This window comes from Equus asinus, chromosome 4 (genome assembly GCF_041296235.1).
Source record: "Equus asinus isolate D_3611 breed Donkey chromosome 4, EquAss-T2T_v2, whole genome shotgun sequence".
In the NCBI taxonomy this organism is placed as follows: domain Eukaryota; kingdom Metazoa; phylum Chordata; class Mammalia; order Perissodactyla; family Equidae; genus Equus; species Equus asinus.
Genome location: NC_091793.1, coordinates 119,104,479 through 119,120,040, shown reverse-complemented (window position 1 = coordinate 119,120,040; position 15,562 = coordinate 119,104,479). Strand labels below are relative to the sequence as shown.

General features: G+C 35.9%; 1 long non-coding RNA gene across 17 annotated transcripts in view; it reads right to left on the bottom strand.

Moving 5' to 3' along the window:
- The window catches only part of LOC106826603 (uncharacterized), a 278,032-nt gene that overhangs the window by 106,819 nt on the left and 155,651 nt on the right, over positions 1-15,562 (bottom strand). For 11 of the 17 annotated variants that reach the window (XR_011502890.1, XR_011502886.1, XR_011502892.1 and 8 more), the window contains exons 8-9: positions 8,660-8,950; positions 3,324-5,625 (exon numbers count right to left, since the gene is read on the bottom strand). This is a non-coding gene — a long non-coding RNA (uncharacterized lncRNA). The remainder of the gene's footprint in view (positions 1-3,323; positions 5,626-8,659; positions 8,951-15,562) is intronic. The other 6 variants (XR_011502885.1, XR_011502893.1, XR_011502884.1 and 3 more) reach the window with 1 other exon arrangement.

Below are 15,562 nucleotides of genomic sequence, written 5' to 3'. Positions count from 1 at the left end.
GAAGCAGAAAATATGAAACCAGAGTATTCTTAAGATTGAAGAAAGGCAGAAGATTCACAGCCTTTTTATAAATACCTCTATTCTTCTGGAGATTTTTCTTTCACTTCCCTTATATCATTTTTCTCCCTCCCATTTTTCCCTATTTTCCATAATTCATTACCTTTTCTATTTTTTTTTTCTTCTATGACTTATTTCTGAATCTCTTTTGCAGCTGTGGACAAAATTCTCTTAAACATGAATCTTAAGTAAATACATTACAGAAAATTTTCAAAATAACAAACTTTTTCTTGCCCCATTAATCTGCCTTCTTTATCCATTCCATTCTGCCCCTCTCCTTGCTTTGCTTCGTGGTAAAGTCTCCATATTTCACTAACTACATATGTGAAATCACAAAGTATTTCCTTACAAGGGAAAACCAACTCTGTCTTAGGAACACCTAACTTGTTAGGAGTTAGGAATTAAGTGCTTCTTCTTCCGTGAGATGTTAATGCTGTTCAAAGCCCATCATTTACTTAATAAATTGATTATCAAGCTTCTTACCAGGCACATATTAAGAGGTAATTCTTAAAGTCTGATATTTAGACAAAATTGAGAATTAAATCAACAGTGAAAGGGAAGAGATAAGTGATATGAAAGCTCTCAGACATGTCTACGAAACTATGCACCAAATGGGCATGAACATTTTGACTGAATTGTCTGTAAGGGACTAGGTGTGCCTTCTGCATCTAACTAATCCTGATCAGGAAATACTAAAATAATTCATATTGGCAAAGAAAAGTCAGAATTGCTTCTTCTTAGACCTTATGAACTGACTGTTTAGGACAACCCTACGTAAATATGGCTCACGTGTGGAAACTTCTCCTACCCAGAAACCCTACCGACGGTTTTGTACACAAGACCTAGGAAAATAGATAGTAAATAACAAGTAGGGCATTTCCTACGCTTGTGGTCAAAGCAGATGTTCATTACTAAGCTACAGACAAAGCAAGCATTCTTACCTTTCTAAATATGCGAGAAGTTCATGGTTAGTGCTTTTGTGTGTGCGTATGTGTTATGTACGTATGAGATCAGTATAATGAATAATATTGTTACTTTTGTCTAAAGTGCACAAAGCTCTTTTAAAGATAAGCCCCAAACTGTCAGAAATAAATACTTCTCCTTCACACATAAAAATGGAAATACAACTGAGAAATGAGAACTCTCAGCGAGAACTATATTCATGTATATTTACTTCTCAAATATTTACTGGGCACTTCGTATGTGATTTGCAAGACGCTGGTAGGGTCTAAAATCAAGTTATCTTGAGTTCCTCTACTCAGTGCTATGAACTGTTACAATAATAAGATTAATAAGTTTTTTTCAACATTAGCTTAATAATCTCTTTGTAGGGTGAAACTGTATTCGTATTTTTATTTGTCCAAGAAAGTAATAAACTTCTATAATCTAATGGAAATTTAGAACAGCCTTGCTCACAGCTGTGAAGAGAGGAAGAAAACTAGAAAGAAATCCATAATTGATCATCTTTCACAAACAGGCATTAACATTGTTCTTTATCAACACTCACATTGCCAACTGAACACAAATTATGAAGTGAGGAAATGTCAAGACTTGTGCTTTGTCAACATACCTCAACTGTTTTAACACACGCTGTTCAAGATAAGAAAGCACACCACATTACAGAGATATATATATTCCAAATTGGTACAACAGCTTCAAACCGTCATTGTAGCTCTCCAAACCACAAACACTGCCCCCACCAAGTGGGGAGAGCAACTAAAGTATTTTAAGCAATTCTCTCGTACAATGGTTTCTTTTCTGTTGACAGTTACTCTGAGCCTCTGCCTTGGACTGAAGATGAAGGAAACTGTGAGCTGTGACCTTCGATGCCTCTCACCTGCTGACACCCATGTAACCCCTCCCAGTCAACCAGAAGAAGACTCTGAGGGGCGTGCAACTGTGCTCATGCATTGGGTCTACAAGGAGTCAGGATACAAAGGCTCACATTTCACACTTGGACTTTAATCGACATTTTAATTGTTTCAAAAGTAGGATTTAACTAAGCAAACTAGTACTTCTCAGTTTCAACCATGGCACTTGCCAAGGTAAATTACATTTAATATTCAGCATGATTTCTATAACTCCAATGACAGGAATAAATGGCTCTCTCTGTCTAAAAATGCTTCCCTTCTTTAAAGTGAATTGTCGATACCAATGATTAAAGGTGAAAATAACCAAGATTTTAAAAAATCCCAAAGTTTATGGTACAGTGAGGGACAGAGCATAATTTTTTTTCTCCCCAAAGCCACAGTACATAGCTGTATATCCTAGTTATAAGTCATTCCGGCTCTTGTATTTGGGATGCTGCAACAGCGTGACTTGATCAGCGATGCTAGGTCCGTGCCCAGGATCCAAACCGGCAAACCCCAGGCCGCCAAAGCTGAGCCTGCAAACCTAACCACTTGGCCACGGGGCTGGCCCCCAGAGCACAATTTTGAGGTCAGGATAACCCCAGTTTGGATCCAACTTAGGACCCGTGTGCCCTTAGACAATTTACCTAATATCTCTGAGATTCAATTTCTTTGCCAATAAAATTGGGAGAAGAGATATCCATCTCATACATTTCATGTGGGGTTTAAGCAAGATCAAATGTCTGGTATACCATGGACATGCATATTAATTCTCTTCCAGAGTGTGGAAAAAACCCCCAAAGTTCACAAGCTTTATTTGTCTTTCAACAACTTTTCTACTGTTCTTGAGAGAAATTACTAAATTTAAATTATAACATTTCTGAGGCAATTTGGGGGGGGCTCTTTGCTTTCATAAATACCACATACGGTGGTCTCAGGGTGTTTAAACAGCAATTGTAGAAGTAGGAGTAATTTAAGTCCAAACAGCCACTTAAATTCTATTATTCAAAGTTCTGTGGTAAAATGAAAAAAGAAAGTTACATACTAAGTATAGTTATTGTCCTTTAAAACCCTGTTTTCCCTTATAGCATAATAAGCCTTCGCTTACAGCCAGCAAAGCGTAGTGTGTTTTCCCTGAGTTTCGTGACAAAGAATCTAAAATTCATCATCACCACCCAAACAGAAACTAAATTTTTTTTATCTTAAAGTCTAGAAGACAGTGAAAAACATCCTGTAGTAATAAAGAGCAGGCCCCAAACTTTTGGTGGAAGAAGCAAGCTTAAACTTCAGTCTGTGAAGATCCACAGCTAAATAAACTCACAAAGTTACATTGTTAATGGGGGCAATTGATATGGAGACTCAGATCTCTAGCTTTGACAGAGGCTTCAAAGAATTGCAAAAGTCAGACAGACTTACCACAAAATCCAGTCTGTAACTAGGGCTAACCGAATAATATTACAGCAGCCGTGGAGTCAAAGATAACAAGGGGTCATTTCTGTGTCCCGTAAAGAGAACGGCTGCTGCTTGATGCCAGCTTTCCCATTATTGCCCGCTGTTTGGGGGCTCCGCAGACATGGCCCAAGGAGGAGGGCAGGTAAGACGTGACCCTGACTCTTGGATACGCAGAGTGATAACCGGAAGCTGAGACTCCAGGTCCCTGGATGTCTTGGAACCAGGGTACCAAGGGTTGAGTAATCTTTTCTGTGCCCTTGACTTCAAATCAGTAAAGGAAACCTACTCAGATGTGGCTGCCAGTCCTTTCCGAACTGGCATGTGGACTCCAGAGTAATTCTGAATCCTGATTCTGCCACTTAGCTGTCTGGCCCAGGGTAAGCTACTTAACTTCCTCATCGAAATGGGGCATTACACTAGTTCCTACCGTAAGGGTTGCCAGGATGGTGAACTGAGTTAATATTCATAAAGGACTTGGAACACTGGCTGAACTGCAGGAGGCTCTTTCACTGAGTTTCTTAAATAAAAATAATACACCTCCCATGTATAGCACCAAGACATTCAGAAAAATAATCTCAGGTGTATGCTAAAATTTTAGTCTTCAACTAGACAAGAAACCAGACAACCACATTTTTTGAGGGGCTTCTTTGGTGCTTTTGTTTCTTTTTGTGAGAAAGATTGGCCCTGAGCTAACAATTGTTGCCAATCTTGCTCTTTTTGCTTGAGGAAGATTGTTGCTGAGCTAATGTCTGCACCAGTCTTCCTCTATTTTATGTGGGATGTCGCCACAGCATGGTTTGACCAGCAGCACTAGGTCTGTGCCTGGGATCCAAATCTACAAACCCCAGGCCGCCAAAGCAGAGCATATGAACTTAATCACTACACCACCAGGCTGACCCCAGACAACCAGATTTTTTAATGATTAAAAAATTATGCTACTTATTTCAATAAAAGTATTAATTAAATATCTAACTGTATATATAAATAGTATATATTTAAATAAAACACATAAATATATAAAACATATACTATGCACTGCTTATTATCTATTTTATTTACTATACTAATGTACAGGGCTCTACTTTTCTTTTTAGGTGAGGAAGATTGGCCCTGAGCTAACATCTGTGCCAATCTTCCTTTATTTCGTATGTGGGACGCCACCACAGCATGGCTTGATAAGCAGTGCTTAGGTCCATGCCCAGGATCTGAACCTGCGAAACCCAGGCCATCAAGGCAGAGTGTTCAAACTTAACCACTAACATTATCAGGCTAGTACAAGGCTCTACTTTTAGGGTGATCAATTTAAAGATCAGATTAAAGTAGTGTTTACTCTGTGTGTGTAGAAATGTATATGAAAATAGAATGTTTTGTGTAGCTCATAACATTTCTATCCTACAATTAATTAGGGGTTATGATTGACTCTTGTCAACACATCATCTATATGGCATTATCTTCAAGTAATAAAAAGTCTGATTTTAGAAAGTTAGCTATGCAGAGTCATTGATTAAACAACTTATATATAAAGAAACAAAATTATGATGTAGTCTTAACTTGAAATACTCCATTTGTGGTCTTCAAATTTTTCTTTCCATTTTGCTTTTGTGACAAGGTGTAGTTCCTTCATTAATTAAAAATATTGTAAGAAGGTGATTTCCAATAAAACATAGGACATAAGGACTCTCATAATTTACATTAGAACTTTGACTATGTCTTCTACATGTAAACTTCAAAATTCTTCACTCCTGTTTGTAATTAGGAGTACTGCAGAGCTGACAAGTGGCTCCAATCTTTCTCCTCTGTGAAAGAGGTCTTGTTTCTGTTGATGGACTTTCTGGTGCATATTTGACCATATATATTTAAAGCATTATGGGGTATTTTTTATTTGTGTTTTTTAATTTTATATTTGAAATTAGACTATTCCTAGAAAGAGAAATATATGCAGTCATAATTTAATAACCAATTGAACAACAAAAACAAAATATCAAATCAATGATTATTTTACTCAAAACCATAGCAAATAACAGTTTAAATGCTTATTCACATTTTTTTATAATGAATTCTTTTTTTTTTTAAAGATAGGCGCTGAGCTAGCATCTGTTGCCAATCTTTTTTTTTCTTCTTCTTCTTCTCCCCAAAGCCCCCTGGTACATAGTTGTATATCTTAGTTGTGGGTCCTTCTAGTTGTGGCATGTGGGATGCCGCCTCAGCGTGGCCTGATGAGCGGTGACTTCTCCGCACCCAGGATCCGAACTGACGAAACCCTGGGCTGCTGAAGCAGAGTGTGGGATCTTAACCACTCAGCCATGGGGCTGGCCCCTGATTATTCACGTTTTACTCATTGAATTTATCAAATAGTTGATTGAACAGACCAAACCAACATCTGCTTTTTACAATATATAAAGCTACATGCCTCAAAAGCAATAGCTTTTCCTATGACTTATGGTCAGATTTACAGAAGTGAGAAGCACTGAAGAATTATATTCTCATGTTGGTGCTGAATGAAATCAACCAACCCAGTGGTCTGACATCTTTCCTATGGATTAGAGGGAGCACACTGCTATCTTATTCTCACCTTTAATCAATTTTAGTTTTAGTTTCCTTCAGAGTGGGAGCCATACTTGATTCACCTTTCAATCTTCTATGAGTATTCATCATATATTTTGTACAAATAGCAGTATATTAACTCAAATGGGGCAAGTTGAGAGGCTATACGTTCAGCTTACTATAGAAGATACTGAACAACACAGATGTGTTTAAGTTATAATCATGCTATTTGAGCTATATGTACATGGTATTGAACATCTTTATTTCAATACTGAAAAGAAATAATCACATTTAGAAAAGCAATATTTTCTTACATGGAGCTACAAATTCTACTTTCAAAAAATTTTCAGTGTTATTTTTCTATTTCCTCCAATAAGAAGTGCTTCTTGGGAATTCTTGGGTAGAGAACATTATTCCTTAAATATACATACACACACATATATGCATAATTAGTGTCCTACCTATTTCCCTCTTGGGCTGGCATTTCTTGCATAAGCTGAAAATGATTCTCCAGCTATCAAAACAGTCCAGTATTGGATATGAACTTGAGTTAAAATCCAAGCTCTCAAAGGTGTGTTTTGGGATCCATCAATAGTTGCTTGACTTCACAGTTGCGATGAAGGATCACTAATGGGTACTGTGTACACGTTGCTTATATACAGTTTTAGCCATATGCAGGGATGGGACTTTGACTCCTAAATTAGTCATTCACAGCGAAAGACCAATACCAAACTTTTGTTTAAAACCAAGGCATAGGATACAGTCTGCTTTAGTATAATAAATAACATAATAATGATGGCTCCATTATGAGGACATCCCTAAAAAATTGTACATAAATGGTATTTTCAATAATTAAAAAACTGTTGCAGGAATCCAGGAAAAGTTGGTTGAGGGTCTGATTTATTGTAATGGTATTGAGATTGGAGAGAAGCAAAGAGTTTTGAGACACAGTTAAGCAATAGAATTGGCAGTTCATTGCCAGTTGCTGGCTCATTGGATGTGGGAAAGAGGGAGGAATCAGGATGATGATTAGATTTAATGTTTGACTGCATGGGTGAATAGTAGTATTATTTACTGAGACCAGGAGCACAGGAAGAGGAGCAGATTTGGAGCCTGGAAGGAAGATTTAGAAGATGCATATTGTTTGGGATGTGTTTGAGGTGTTCACGGGACATCCAAATGAGGACAGCCAGAGGGCAGCATGTCTTTGATATGCTAAGGAGCTAGACTGGGAGTCAAGATTTTGGAAGTCTTAGAACACAGTCAATCGTTGAAGCCACAAGTGTGTATAAGATCACTCCCGAAGATAATGTAGAGTAAGAACAGGAAAACCATAGGAAAATGGTTCTCTATACCATTAAACTGGTCACTAAGAGATGTTGCCTTATGAAAATATATTCTATGATAGCATTAAGTGATGTTCGTTAAGAACAATGTAAAGCTGGCAAGGCTGTAAATTAATTTTGCTTTCTAACTCCTTTAACTTCCTTTTGCTGCACAGTGTGGTTTCCTCAAGTTACCACACATGTAACTCCCTGGCTGTTGAGGCCAGTCAGTTTCACTTTATGCCACACAAACAAACATGTGGCATGAGGTTAAATCCTCCTAACCACACATCTTGTTATTTACTTGTGTGTTAGAAAATGTAGACCTGCACAACCAAGTAATTCAATTGGAATTTTTAAAACTTCTAATTTCTCATTGGTAAAATTACCTGTGGAAATGATTGATATCATGCACATTTCACAATTGCCCGTTTTTTAACTTCCTCTCCAAACAGTTTTTCTGCATCAGCCAAGGAGAAAAAAAATAACTGACTTGAGTTTTTGCTTTCTGTCTAACCTTTGGTGATCAAGACCTTTAAGAGAATTCAAGACCTCGCTAACCACAGATGTTTATCTCTGTTCTTTGTCTGGTCCTATGAGTTACAAGGACATTCTGCAATCTTTAAATTCTACATTGAACTTTACCAAAGAAGCAGGATTCCAAACATGTCTTGAGGATTAAATGTTAAACTAAACCAATATTCCACAAACAAAATAATCCCGTGCCATACATATTATTATATGCAATTCTTAAACTATTTTCTGAAACCATTAACATTATAATGGTTGCTTATACCATTATGAGATTGGTCCATTTTCTTTTGGCAAAATATTTGAATAGTTCATAAAATCCAAGTTGTCTCATAATATCTAATGCATCAACTATTCCTAACCCTTGTGATTGAAGCCAGGGTTCCCAGTTAATTTTTTAATAAATTACCTCTTAAGCCTGATCTCTATCAGCTTCACATACACAGAATTAATCTTCACTTATGTTTTCATACATTGTAAAGTTGCCTGTCGGAAAGCCATTGAATCCTCCTTCTCAGTTACCATATTATTAGTTCTATTACTTAAAATATGTCTATTACAAAGCCAGATTGTCTCTGAAAAAAGGCTATAACGAGGGCATAATGCTTACTATGATGGCATGGATATAACTCACTTCTGTGATCTTTGGTGTCTTAAGGTATTTTTGACTTGCCCTGGGTCTAAAAAGAAACAACGTGCATTCTCAGAATATTTAAGGCAGGAACAGACTCTGAAAGTCTGAGGTTACTGTAGAATTAAGAAACCATGTAAGGTTGGACACTTTTGAAGTGTTTTCCTGGCTGTATTTCCAATAAAGCGTAAGGCTAGGTGGAAAATTTTAGGATTTGTGATTTTTTTAATAGAGTAATATTCATACTCAGAAAAGTGGTAGGGAAATACCTTGGTTTGATCCCAAAAAGAATCTAATTCCTTCTTCATGATCAAGCGAAGTATTTTTGCCTAGAATGAAAACAAGAGAAAAGCATGTTACCTATCCCCCATGTACTCGGACTGGTTTAACCTGTCTTCATCAGCATCACTTTACTGTGATGGAATGATACGTGACTGGCTGAACAATGATCAGGACTGCGAGGGGATCTGACGGTCCAGTATTTCCAATCAGGCCAGGGGGCTCAGTATTTCTTCATATTCTATTCAGTCCAAATTAAAGGAAATGTTTTCTTCTCTGTCCTATGTGTAAAATAATAAAAATTATTTTAGCATATTTACTTTTTATTCACTTTAATCTCAAATATTGATGGGCTAATCTGTTATAAATATTCAGCCTCTAGGTTACCACGGGCCTGTTTGCATCGCATTTGCTGTACTATAATTTAACAGCTTGCTTGTCTACCTTCCTTTGATCTAGGAGTTCCTCGAGGACAAGAATGTATGCAGACCGTGTCTTATTCATCTATATAAGCTCGACATCTAGAAAAAGTACCCAGCCCATAACAGGAAATAATAATACGTGCTTGCAGATAAATGTACTAGATATGGAAAATGATGGTGTTAATTTAGAAAGAGAATAGAGAAGTAGTGCGTAGAGTTTTTAGTGTATAGCGTCTGGCACCATCAGCTATAGGTGATCATTCAAATCCATCTTTCACTAGCTGCGTGAACTGGGCAAGTAATTTAACTTTCCTGAATTTCCTTTCTATAAGAGGAGAATGGTAATGCCTGTCTTTGAAGGTTAGACGAAGATTAAATGAGAGAATGTATATAAAGAATTTATCGCTGAGTGTGGCTCACAGTAAAGCACTCAATATAAGACAGCAAAAACAAAATAAACTTAAATAAGCAAATATTTCTGAAAGTAGTATTGTTTTTTCCTACTCCTTGTTGTTCAAAAGGAATTGGACTTTTGGTTCAAAATACTCCACTAAACACCCATGTTTATCTTGTCTCTCTCCCATGATCGAATTTCAATGACAGTAAAGATTGACAAAAAGAATAAATCTGTGGCAGTGCTAAAAACAAAACCTTAAGAGAATGAGAAGATAAGCCACAGTCTGGAAGAAAATATTTGCAAAAGACACATCTGATAAAGAAACATTATCCAAAATATACAAAGAACTCTTAAAATTCAACAAGAAGAAAATGAAGAATCTAATTTAAAAATGGGTATAAACCTGAACAGACACCTCACCAAAGAAGATATATATATAGTTGGCAAGTAAGCATATGAAAATATGCTCAACATCACATGTCATTAGGAAATTTCAAATTAAAATCAGATTCTACTACACACTTATTAGAATGGCCAAAATCCAAAGCAGTGACAACACTAAATGCTGGCAAGGATGTGGAGCAACACCACTTCTCATTCATTGCCAGTGGGAATGCAAATGATTCAACCACTTGGAAGACAGTTTGGCTGTTTCTTACAAAACAGAACACACTATTATTATATGATCCAGCAAACATGTTCCTTGGCATTTACTCAAATGATTTGAAAACGTATATTTATGTCCACGTAAAAACCTGCATGTGGATGTTTATAGCAGTTTTTTTCATAATTGCCAAAACCTGGAAGCAACCAAGATGTCCTTCAGTACGTGTGTAGATAAATTAGCTGTGGGACCTGTGGTACATTCAGACAGTGGAATACTATTCGGTACTAAAAAAAAAATGAGCACTTGAGCCATGAAAAGACATGGAGGAAACTTAAGCACGTATTATTAAGGGGAGGAAGCCAATCTGAAAAGGGTACCTACTATATGATTCCAAACATGTGACAATCTGGAAAAGGTGAAACTGGAGATGGTAAAAAGATTAGTTGCTGCCAGGGATTAGGGGGGACAAAGGAATTAATAAGCAGAGCACAGAGGATTTTTAGGGCAGTGAAATCATTCTACGTGATATTACAATGATGGATACATGCTGTTATACATTTGTCAAAACCCATAGAATTCACACTACCAAGAGTGAACCCTAATGTAAACTATGGGTTTTGGGGAATAATAATCTGTCAATATAGGTTCATCAATTATAACAAAAGTACCACTGTGGTGGGCACAGTTGATAGTGTGGGAGGCTGGGCACATGCAAGGACCGGGACTGGACTTTCCACTCAATTTTGCTGGGAAGCTAAAATTGCTTTAGAAAACAAATTTTATTAATTAAAAAAAGGGAAAAAACCAAATCCAATATTTTCTTCTATTTAATTAAAATATAAATGCCTGTAACTGTAATTTTATTATTTTCTTCAAAAATGAAACAAAAAAAATTCTGGTTATTCACATGCAATACTATTTACTATTATTATTGTTTGCTATTTTAACTTTGTTTAATAATCAATCCATCATATGATGATATTAAGGGCATCACTTCCAAATATTGGACATTCCATAACTACTGGTTTCTTAAGGAGCATCTTCATTGATTTTTAAACATTTCACGATATCCCCTTTTCTCTTAGGGTGAAGTATTTCTGGATTCTCTCTTGTGTTTTGAGATAGCACATCTTCGAATATGCACAGCTAAGTGATATGTTCCTTTCTAGCCTATAAAATGTGCCAGAGATTAAATTTTTATCAGTCCATATCCCCTGAGGAATACAAACAGGAGGCTTATAACTCAATCTATGCTAGTTAATAGTCTTCTGTAAACTGCTACTTGCCTTAGGTTCCTATTTTATTAAGCACAAGCAAAACACCTCAGAAATGATTGAGAAGTATCAATACAGCACTGCGGATCTGCAGAAATCAATTTATAGACTAACATTCATCATTTTTATTTCCATGGAGAAGCAATTAACCATTAATCGTAACCTAATTTGAACCTTCGTCATTAGGTCATTTGTTCTCGTCACTGGTGTCTGACCCAAGATGGAAATGAAAATATTGATTTAATTTTTTAACTCTTATCCTAAGTCCCTGGACACATATTTACAACCCTCAAATGATACTAAATTTGAATCCTATAATTAAAATGTGGCCTCAAGAAAATTTTCAGAGAAGTGCCATGTAACAAAAATTAGACACACATGCACAGAAAAGAGAGAGAGACCTTATAGAACAAAATAAAGAAATTTGAAAATCTTCCTTTTCTTGTGTTTCCCCAAGTAAAAATAAAATTAAGCAAAAATTAATATTAAGTAAAATAGAGATAAAAGTGAAGAGACAAGCATTCTCTAACATAATCTCAATTTGGTATAAAACTTTGTGAATATGTTAATTTGCTGTGACAGTCTAGGTTTCTTTATTCTAGTTCACTAATTTTTGATGAGATAGTGGAGGCAGAAGTGATAATTACCAAGGTAGAGAGAGGAGCTGGTGTGGCTGGTATTAAAGATTTACATGGGGATGAGCTAGTATTTTAGATTAATCATAGTTTAGAAAAAGAAAGAAAAATTTGGTATAAAATTCTTCTCTCATTTTTGGTCCCATAGTACTCACATCTGTGCTGTATTTGGTCTGAAATATGTAGGAAATACTGAATAAAATGTTTATAATCCTATCCAGATCTATTGTGCATGATGAGATTATCTATAATACCAGACAGCTCAAGTAATTAACCCAACGTCTGAATGAAATTGTCTGAAAAAATATAATAGCTATTCTCTGGTTTTTCCAGAACTTGACTTTGTCTACCTAGCATCTATTCTTTTAGGACTCTACCCCAACCCCATGCATAATAATCCTGCTCAGTCATGTGATTCGGATTGGGGGTACCACCAACCTGTGTACCCTCCCCTGTTCCTGGCCTTATCAGAGTTCCTCATTGGTAGCCTCATTGGGCCTACCCAAATAGAATGCTATGGTGTAGCACTGATGACTTGTTCAGAGGTGAGGAATGTCACCAAAGCCAATTCTTCCCAAGAGTTTTGAGAGAGATATTTGAAAAAATATTGCATAATTTCAGAAATATGCAGGAGCCATATAAAGAATTGGTAAGCTTTGTGGAAGGACATACAGAAAAACTTAAATACATGGAAATGCATATCATATTTCTGCTATGGGTAGGAAGACAAAACTGGTAAAATACTCTTCCAAATCAATCCATACATCTTATTCATTTTGACCAAAATAAATAGATACATAAAACCAGAATGTTCAATTTATCTAAAAGGATAGATGAATGAGAATAGTTCAGATAGAACAGATGGATTAGATTTAAGTGTAAAAAAGCTGTAAAAGTAATAAAACTGGAGCTGGAAAACTATAAGAGCAAGTATTATCTAAATTTGAAGTGGAAAGCTTTTCTAGATTGACATCGAAAGGTCATAGAGCATAAAAAAATAAAGAGAGTGGATGCATATTTGTATGGAAGAATATACAAAATCAAAAGACAAATGAATCACTGAAGAAAAATATTTGCAACCTATGTGGGAGACACAGAGTTAATGTTCATAATATGTAAAGAAATAACACATACCAGAAATACACAAACAATTCCATAGGAAGAAATGGTTGCATGACATGAAAAGGTAATCCCAAAGAAAATCCATGACCAGTAATCATATGAAGTATGATCAACAAAAATGCCAATTAATGTGATACCATCTTTTGTCCATCAGAGTAGCAAAAATATAAAAGTACTGGTAATGCCAGGTATTGATGACAGTGTGAGGAAATAGGTTTTCTCATATATTGTCAGTGGTAGTATAAATTAGTTCAGTATTTTCGGAGGGCAATATTTACCATTGTTATTATCGCAAAAATCATTTTAAGCCACTGAAACGTTCCTCAAGAGGGACTGGGTTAACAAATTAAGATACAACAATAAAATGAATGCTAACTGTTCGTTAAAATATATGAGAGATCTATATGATTTTATGTGAAAAGAAATTCCTGCCATATTATAGGTTAAAAACATAAATTAAAAAAAAAAGTTATGGGGCTGGCCCAGTGGTGCAGCAGTTAAGTTCGCATGTTCTGCTTTGGCAGCCCAGGGTTTGCCAGTTCAGATCCCAGGTGCAGACAGACCTACTCACTGCTTGTCAAGCCGTGCTGCGGCGGGCATCCCACATATAAAGAAGAAGAAATGGGCACGGATCTTAACTCAGTGCCTTCCTCAGCAATAAGAGGAGGATTGGCAGCAGACGTTAACTCAGGGATAATCTTCCTCAAAAAGAAAAAAAAAACTAAAATAAATAAGTAAATATATATATTTTTTAAATTCCAAAATCATCTTGAAAAGACATGATTGGCCATTGTTGACTTTAGAGATGGAAGGGGATCATGAGCCAATGAATGTGGGCAGACTCTAGAAGCTGGAAAAGGACTATGATCCTCAGTTATAACACTTATCTGAAGAAGGAAATCGATCTGTGTCACCACAGATCCCTACATGGTGTGGTTTCCAGGAATGCATTTGGGACGTAAACAAGGGCTGCCTGGACTTTTCCAGGAAGTAGAAAAGATCCAAACCAGTATTTGAGTTAACACTGAAATGCACCCTCAACCAACCACTGAATCAGGTTACAAGACAAATAATTATTCTAATGGAACTAGGGGAAGAACACTAAATGAAATTTAATATATGCTCCCTAACTTATCTTTGTTTATGACTCCGTAGGGGGCTAATTATCTTCCTCAATCCTGTGACAAAAAGAATTGGAGGTGACAGGAAAAGCAAGAACAATTTGGTTCTCAGTGAATTCCCAATGAATGATTGCTAAACTACAAAAAAAAAAAAAAAGACAAACCTTTAGCTAAACTCGCCAAGAAGAGAGAGAACTGAAATAAATAAAATCAGAAATGAAAGAGGAGACATTATAATTGATAGAAATACAAAGGATTATAAGAGACTGCTATGAACAATTATATGTCCACAAATTGGACAACCTAGAAAAAGATGGGTAAATTCTTAGAAACATACAACCTTCCAAGATTTGAATCACGAAGAAATAGAAACTCTGAGCAGACCAATTACTAGTAAGGAGATTGAATCAGTAACCAAAAGCCTCCCAAGAAACAAAAGTCCAGGACTAGATGACTTCACTGGTGAATTCTACCAAACATTCAAAGAAGGATTAATATCAATCTTTCTTAAACTCTTCCAAAAAAAGAAGAGGAGAGAATACTTCCAAATTCATTTTACGAGGCCAGCATCACCCTGATACCAAAACCAGACAAGGACATCATAAGAAAAGAAAATTACAGGCCAATATCCTTGATGAACATAAATGGAAAAATCCTCAACAAAATATTATCAAACCTAATTCAACAACATGTTAAAAAGATCATACACGATGAAGAGTGGAATTTATTCCAGTGATGCAAGGATTATTCAACATCCACAACATCAATCAACATGATACACCACATTAACAAAATAGAAAATAAAAATCATATGATCATCTCAATAGATGCAGAAAAAGCAGTCAACAAAATTCAACATCCATTTATGATAAAAACTCAACAAAGTGGGTATAGAGGGAACATACCTCAACATAATAAAGTCTCATATATGATAGGCCCACAACTAATGTCATACTAAATGGAGAAAAGCTGAGAGATTTTCCTTTAAGTTCAAGAATTAGACAATGATGCTTTCTCTCACCACTTTTATTCAACATAGTATTGGAAGTCCTAGCCAGAGCAATTAGGCAAGAAAAAGAAATAAAACTCATCTAAATTGGGAAGGAAGAAGTAAATCTGTCACTATTTGCAGATTACATGATATATGCAGAAAACCCTAAAGACTCTACCAAAAAACTGTTAGAAATTAATAAATGAATTCATAAGACTGCAGCATACAAAATCAATATACAAAACTCAGGTGAGTTTCTATATACTAATAACAAACTATCAGAAACAGAAATTAAAAAAACAATCCTATCTACAATTACATCAA